At 37.1% G+C, this 6,785-nt stretch overlaps 2 long non-coding RNA genes across 2 annotated transcripts; one reads left to right on the top strand and one right to left on the bottom strand.

Annotated features, from left to right (window-relative positions):
* Positions 1-1,762: 1,762 nt before the first annotated feature.
* Positions 1,763-3,458, bottom strand: LOC112155718. The gene is made up of 3 exons (XR_002920834.2): positions 3,309-3,458; positions 2,362-2,455; positions 1,763-2,292 (listed from the first exon to the last, which is right to left on the bottom strand). It is a non-coding gene; the product is annotated as an uncharacterized LOC112155718 (long non-coding RNA).
* Positions 3,459-4,724: 1,266 nt separating this feature from the next.
* LOC112156423 lies at positions 4,725-6,452 on the top strand. The gene is made up of 3 exons (XR_002920963.2): positions 4,725-5,712; positions 6,034-6,119; positions 6,219-6,452. It is a non-coding gene; the product is annotated as an uncharacterized LOC112156423 (long non-coding RNA).
* Positions 6,453-6,785: the final 333 nt, after the last annotated feature.

Here is a 6,785-nt window from a genome sequence, read left to right as displayed (position 1 = left end):
ATTCATCCATTTATTTGTTTTTCTTTTATTTTGAATGTTTTACTGCTCTCTGTTTATATTTTATAGCTCTCTGGGCATGTCAAGCCTTGAGTGTTAAAATGTTAACAGGAAAAGAGCTATAAATAAAGTTCATGTTTGGTTTAGTCAGAGAGCATTTTTTCGATGCATTTCTTCTATTAAAGACCATTCTGTTTTTTGGTGTTTTGAACACATTTTTTCTGATGATGGAGGACATTTATGAAGAAAATTAAAGCTATAGATTGCGTTTCTGAGTACTTCTTTATTCAGATGTGGGTTTTGATGAAAAGCTTCTTTAGATCCCTAAAGAACAACCAAAATGAAGACGTGGACTTCCATCAGCGTCCAACAAGGTGGTTGCTATTCTCTCTACAGGGTCTCCCATGTTGGTCCGTATAAATAGTGTTTTCTTAATAATTAGAAGCAAAGTATTAATGTTCACCTGGTGTGATGAACCTGCACATGAGTAAATTCCAATACAGTGGAAAACATTGTGGGAAATCTTAATTTGTTCTGCACCCGACAATGCAGTTATTAAATTACATTTTAGTTTCAAAAGAAATCTTTTTTATTAGTAAAACAATCCTTGCTCAAGCTTGAATGTCTCCCATTTCTTTGACTGACTGTCTGGCTGAGCAAACAGCCAGCAGGGACGGCGTGCAGGCTGAACACGGGTGAATCTGAGAGACTGCTGTTCAGCTCCTTCAGCTGTTTCTGAAGCAAATGGAGCTAAAAGCCCTCCGAGGGTTACAGGGATCCTGAAACACAACATAACCTGAAAAACCTCAGCAACTCTGACCACAGAACAAAAACTGTTGAAAGCCTTCAGCAAAAAAAACAACAGAATTTATCCTTTTAATTCTTTTTAGAAAGGAATCAGCTCAGAAAATCAAAATCATCTTTTTCTACAGAGAACCATTAAATCTCTGATAGGCAAACAGTACATTATATTTGTATTCTTGCTTGTATTGTAACTTATAATAATATTAGAAGCTGTACTGCAGTTTGCTACAAAAATACATAACAAAATCGGTTTCATAACTTTAAACTCACCCTTCACTGGTCCTTCTACAGGAGCTTCAGTTAATGTACTGTCCATATTTGCAAGAAAAAGACTGCATTTTATTTTACTGTTGCATTTGTGTGTGTTTGGCCTTGCAGAAATGCAAAGATGATACATTAATAAATTCTCTTTGAGAGCAACTACTTCTTTTATTTAGAAAAAAATTTAGTTAAACACATAAAAGTTGCATTTTTGTTAAGTTCAGATCATTAGTTATGTAAAAATCAAAACAATTCAAACAAATGACAAAACAGATTAATAAATTAAACTGAATAAAAATCAGATTAATTCAGAGGTATTAATAGCAAAATAAGTCAATTAAGTTTGTTTTTCTAACATTTAAAATCATTTTGGGCTGTTGCGGTGATGAAACGTTCCACCACAGCACTGCAGCAGAGACATGACGGCAGCTCTGCAGGAGAGGTGAGGGCCGCTTCACCTCGTCCTTAAACCCTTTTGTTCAAGGTGGAAGAACATATATGTGAGCTTTATTTCTTAGCGCGTTTGTAAATCAGGGCGCGCGTGTGATGGATGTTCAGTGGGAGCTTTAACGGCAGAGCAGCTGGCCGTTAGCAGGAAGGCAACAGCTGTTGATCACAACAAGAGAAGCAACTGCATTGAAGATTCCCTTGAATTGGAGCCATAAAGAGCAGGGCTGGGCCGGATTTTAATCGGCTGTTCACTCAGAGGTGAAGCTGCTTTTGCAGGAGAGATCATTAGTGAACACGCCGACGGCTGACTTCCTGTTCAGGATGCTGTGTGGCTCTTTTATGGACAGATTCTTCTGCAGTTAGAGCCACTGACTGACAGGGGATTACAGACAGTACATTTATTTACAAGTACTTACATTTTAAAACTCCGCTCTGGTTATCTTTTGCGATCCCAGTGGTCTTAAATTCTGCCGTCCAGGACCAGATTTTTCTCTCAGTTCTTCTTCCTTCTCCATTCCTTTGGTTTGTTTTGTGAGTTTGAGTAAAAATGTAACCCCGCCACATCCTCAAAAAATGATGGAAATGAACTTTGGGTACAGGGAATACCCCCCCCCCCCCTTCCTAAAAAAAAGAAAAAGATGATGACATCAGAGAGAGAAACCGTCAAATTTTCAGATTCCAGATTACAGGTGGATCACCCTGTTCTTGTTCGTGGACCGTGCCTCTGGCTCGTCTTGGCTGTGGACTTCAGCGTGTCCCCCAGTCTTATCCAGCGGAACTCTATTCAAATACGTAGTTGAAGACTTAGATAAGCTGATTCCTTCCTCTTTATTAGTCCTGGTAAATCACCTGTCTGTCCTGAGAGAGGATCTGTCCTTCACGTCGACATCTGTAAGGTTTCTTCTTCTTCTTTTCCTGAATCAGGTTTTTCCGGAGTTTTTTTCTTAACAGGAAGGAGAGAACACATCAAGTTTTATTTAGTCTGTTTAATTTAGCAACCAGCTATTGTTCATATTTTATGACTGACCTTTTACTTCTGTACAATTACAGGCATGAAGCCCAATGAGACATATTCAGAAAATGTTTTTTTTACATGTTACTGACATTAGATAGGTTAGATGCTTCTGTAAATATGCTAATACAGCTAGCATGTCAGAATGTGTTTTCTTCTACATGTTCCTAGAAAGGTTGGATGATACTGTGAATGTGCTAATGCAGCTAAAGTGTGGTGGTAGAATGTGCTCTTTTATGTGATATTAAACATGTTTGGAGTTAGCCTGGTCGCAGTAATAGTTGTTTTAGCGATATCAATCTGTTTTTGTAAGTGTAGCTAACAAGCTACAACAAGCTAACAACGATGTTATTGTGAAAATGCTAAAGCGTGTGTCAAAATGTGCTTTTTTTTTGGGGCATGTTACTAAAAGTTTTGGAGTTAGCGTAGTCACAGTAACGTTTTGTCAGTCGTTTTTTTTTTACGTGTTGCAAATAAGGTTGAGATGAATTTGTCTTGGAAATTTGCAAATGCCGCTAACGTGTAGCGTGTCACAAACAAGGTCTAAACTCTCTGTGAACACAGTAAAGTCTGTATGACTGAGGGATTCATCACTGCCTTTCGTAACTCATGACAGAAGTCTGAAAATAAACAATACATTAGTCTGTTGTGGAAAATAATGCGGAAAATATGGTTATTCAATAAAATGAAGTACACTAAGCAACTTTCATTTAAAACAAGTGAAAAAACCTCAATACACCACTAAAATACAAACACAAACAATCCTGTTCCATGAAGCACATACGTTCAGTCGCAGCTTTACTGCTTTGGTGAGCAGTTAAATATTTCTGATCACTTGTAAGGTTTCCGTCTTCCACTATTTCCCTCTTCCACTATTTCCCTCCACCTCTGATAAAATCTCTGCTTTTGTATTTAAATCATCAAACTGTTGCACCCTGACGCATCTTTCAGTCTCATTTCAACCTGAAATTACCGTATTTTCCGGACTATAAGTCGCGCTTTTTTTCATAGATTTTCCAAGGGTGCGACTTATACTCAGGAGCGACTTATATGTGATTTTGTTAGACATAAATAGGCTCATATATTTATTATTTTCCCCACTTAAACCGGTTGCCTTTTGGCGGTTGTTTCCCAATAACAACCACTAGAGGGCACTGTAGGTTCGTATATCAGTATCTCCTGCTGTCAGCTGACAGAAATGCAGAAGAAGAAGTTACATTCAAAACAAACGTTCCTGATAATCTAATCATTCTCCTCATGGATGTTATGATGTTTTCTCATTTGCATCAAGACATTATTATTATTGTTTTTATTTTTCTCTTCCTGGGCTAATGCGGGACAACGAGCCATCAAACTGGGTTATAAACAGACAGAAGAGCAGCTAAAAACTGTCATTTAGATGCAGCTCCTGCAGGCTAGAAGGTAACGATCTCCGTAAGAAAAGACAAAAAACTGCTGTCCTGATCCCAGAATGGAGAGATGATTATAGATGCTTTTGTGGAGTTCTTTAAATAAATAACTTAACCTCTCAACATCATCCGTATCTTCTGTGTATTTTAAACGAGATAAACAGCCAAAGCCTCCATCATGTAGCGATGAGGCTAAAAACTTCAGACAGCTTCTCCAATGAGAGTGTCTAGTTTATGAACACATTTTTGGACAAGCATTGAGCATTAAATTAGACGCACATCAAAAGATTCAGCGGACTCAAATTTGACATAGAATCGCATTTGATGTCAAATGCAACGTTACGTCAGGCTTGTTGAATTTGTTCATAAATGTTGGACTATTCTCTTAAAAGTGCGACTTATACTCCAGAGCGACTTATATATGTTTTTTTCTTCTTCATTATGCATTTTTTGGCTACTGCGACTTATACTCCGGTGCGACTTATAGTCCGAAAAATACGGTAATCCTTAATAGTCCAGACTCGGTTTTTATCACGGACTTATCAGAACAGCAGCTAAAACATGTCATCTGTAATGTCATAATGATTTCCTGTTATTAAACGTCTTAATTTGGAATTATTCATCGTTTGAAGGCTGCAGAGTAAAACAGAACTTGTATTATATAGAAGTTTTTTAGTTCCATCAGACTCTGAATTTTTTTTCACCTCTGAATTTTTTTCTGAATTGTTTTAACCTCTGAATTTGTATTCTGAATTTTTTCAGGTAAATATTTTTTTTTTTTAAATAGACAGGAGCAATAAATGACAAAATAGCAATATGGGTGGTGTTTGTTTTGATTTTTAGTACTTTTAAAGGGTAATCAAATAGTGCAGTTGGTTGCTTAATGCTTGGACTGTATCCACAAAGCTGGGTGATGCACTTCTGGTTTCCAGATGGCCTAGCGGTTAAACTCCCGCTCTTACAATCAAGAGATTACTGGTTTGAATCCAACTCAGGGCTTATTTGTTTGTCTCTTTTTTTTTTTTAATCCCAAAACTGTTCAATTTAGGTAAATAATTTTTTTTTAAATAGACAGGGGCAATAAATGACAAAATAGCAATATGGGGGGTGTTTGTTTTGATTTTTAGTACTTTTAAAGGGTAATCAAATTTGTGCAGTTGGTTGCTTAATCCAGATCCGCTCATCAAAGCCTTGGTCCTCCTCTACCACAACCATTGACTCACTCGCTGCTTTTAGAACAGATAAAGAAGAAGATTCTGACCTGAACATGGAGATCTGAGACTTAATCTGATTATGCTGTTTTTATTATTAAAGTTAATCATTTTTCTCTGGAAAATGTCAATTTATTCTGAAGTATGTTTAAATCAAAGCACAAATATTTGGATTATTGTGAACAGGGAGGACCAAAGTTCATTTTGTGTTTCCCGTTTCTATTCAAGTTAAATATTATATAAGGTAATGATGAAGTATTTTCCTAGAGCATGTGTCACAATAAAAAGAGAATCTGACAATGTGAATTTTATTTCATAATTAACACTGTTGTCTATCAGTCATTGACAAGTTTTTGACAAATTAAAATAAACTTGTCTAATGGTTGAAAATATATTCAAACCCCGTCCGTGTGATGTCCCCTAGAGTTTTCGCAATTTCAAGGATTGTTCTGGTGTATCCTCTCGTGCTCCCCATATCCCAAGATGCATTGCAGTCGACCCCGAAGGCTTTTCCGCAGTGGTGGACTTAGATGTGGGACCCAGAGTCATAGAAAATGAGACTTTTAATGTAAGTAAAAACTGTAAACTGATAAGTTTGTGGTTTTGATGATTAACATAAAACATTTTAACATTATTTGGATCTGAAATGTAACAATCCTGCTTCAGTAATTCCTGGTTAGATGGATTGAATTAGTCCAGTTTCTGATTGAACATACCTGATCCAGCCAGGTGAGCAGAAGAAGCTTAAAGTAGGTTAGCTGTAAAACGAGCAGAACAGAGTTGGTGACCGCTGCAGTAGAGTTTAGTGTCTTTTGTGTTTTAATGGAAAACATTTTGGAGAAGGATTAACCCTGTTATCTCTCCCTCTTCGTTTTATATGTTTTTCCAGGATAATCCTGAAGAAAATGGCTCTGCTGGAAAAGATTTCCCCCTTATAGGCCAAAAAACAGTGGGACAACCTAACAAAATTACAAAGTATGTTGATGTGAGGTTAAGAATATGATACATGTTAAATATGCATGTTATAAAAAGGTTTGTATCTTCTTTTTTCTGCTCTCTATCCTTTGTGTTCAGGATTGTGAGTATCCAGCATCAGGAGAAGGTCAGTGGGAGTCCACTGCTGCTACTGTTGATTTGACCTCATGGATGAGGCATCAGGACAGAGACCTTCCACCAGTCCTCCTGACTTCTTCTATCTGGGAGTAAACTCCACAGATAAGTACAGCAGTGGGTGAAAGAGAGGAAGGAAGGAGTGAGCCACCAAGTGGAAGAAGAAAAAGAAACAGTAGCTGCATTTCCATTACACATTTGCGCAAAACTTTAGCGAAATTTTAGGAATTTGGAAAAACACATTTCAAAATGACACTGTTTCCATTAAATCATCATTTTGGGATAAAGCACAAACCAACTCACACAATAAGTCATTAAAAACACGGCGATGGATGAGATCAAGTATTTTTTTATTTGATTCACTAACAAAGGAGCATTGCGGTGACGTCACAGCTCTGTCTGGAGAGAGTCTATTGACAGTCTCAGGTGCGCGTGAGAAACCTGTTCAGTGGTTTTTAAATAAATCATTCTAACAAGTAAGCTGCTGGACATTTTTCTGTTTAAAAACACGAAGAGATCCATTTAAGTTTC

The sequence above is a fragment of the Oryzias melastigma genome, linkage group LG18 (assembly GCF_002922805.2).
Source record: "Oryzias melastigma strain HK-1 linkage group LG18, ASM292280v2, whole genome shotgun sequence".
NCBI lineage: Eukaryota > Metazoa > Chordata > Actinopteri > Beloniformes > Adrianichthyidae > Oryzias > Oryzias melastigma.
The sequence above is the reverse complement of the archived record's forward strand: the minus strand, read 5'-3'. Positions and strand labels throughout refer to the sequence as shown.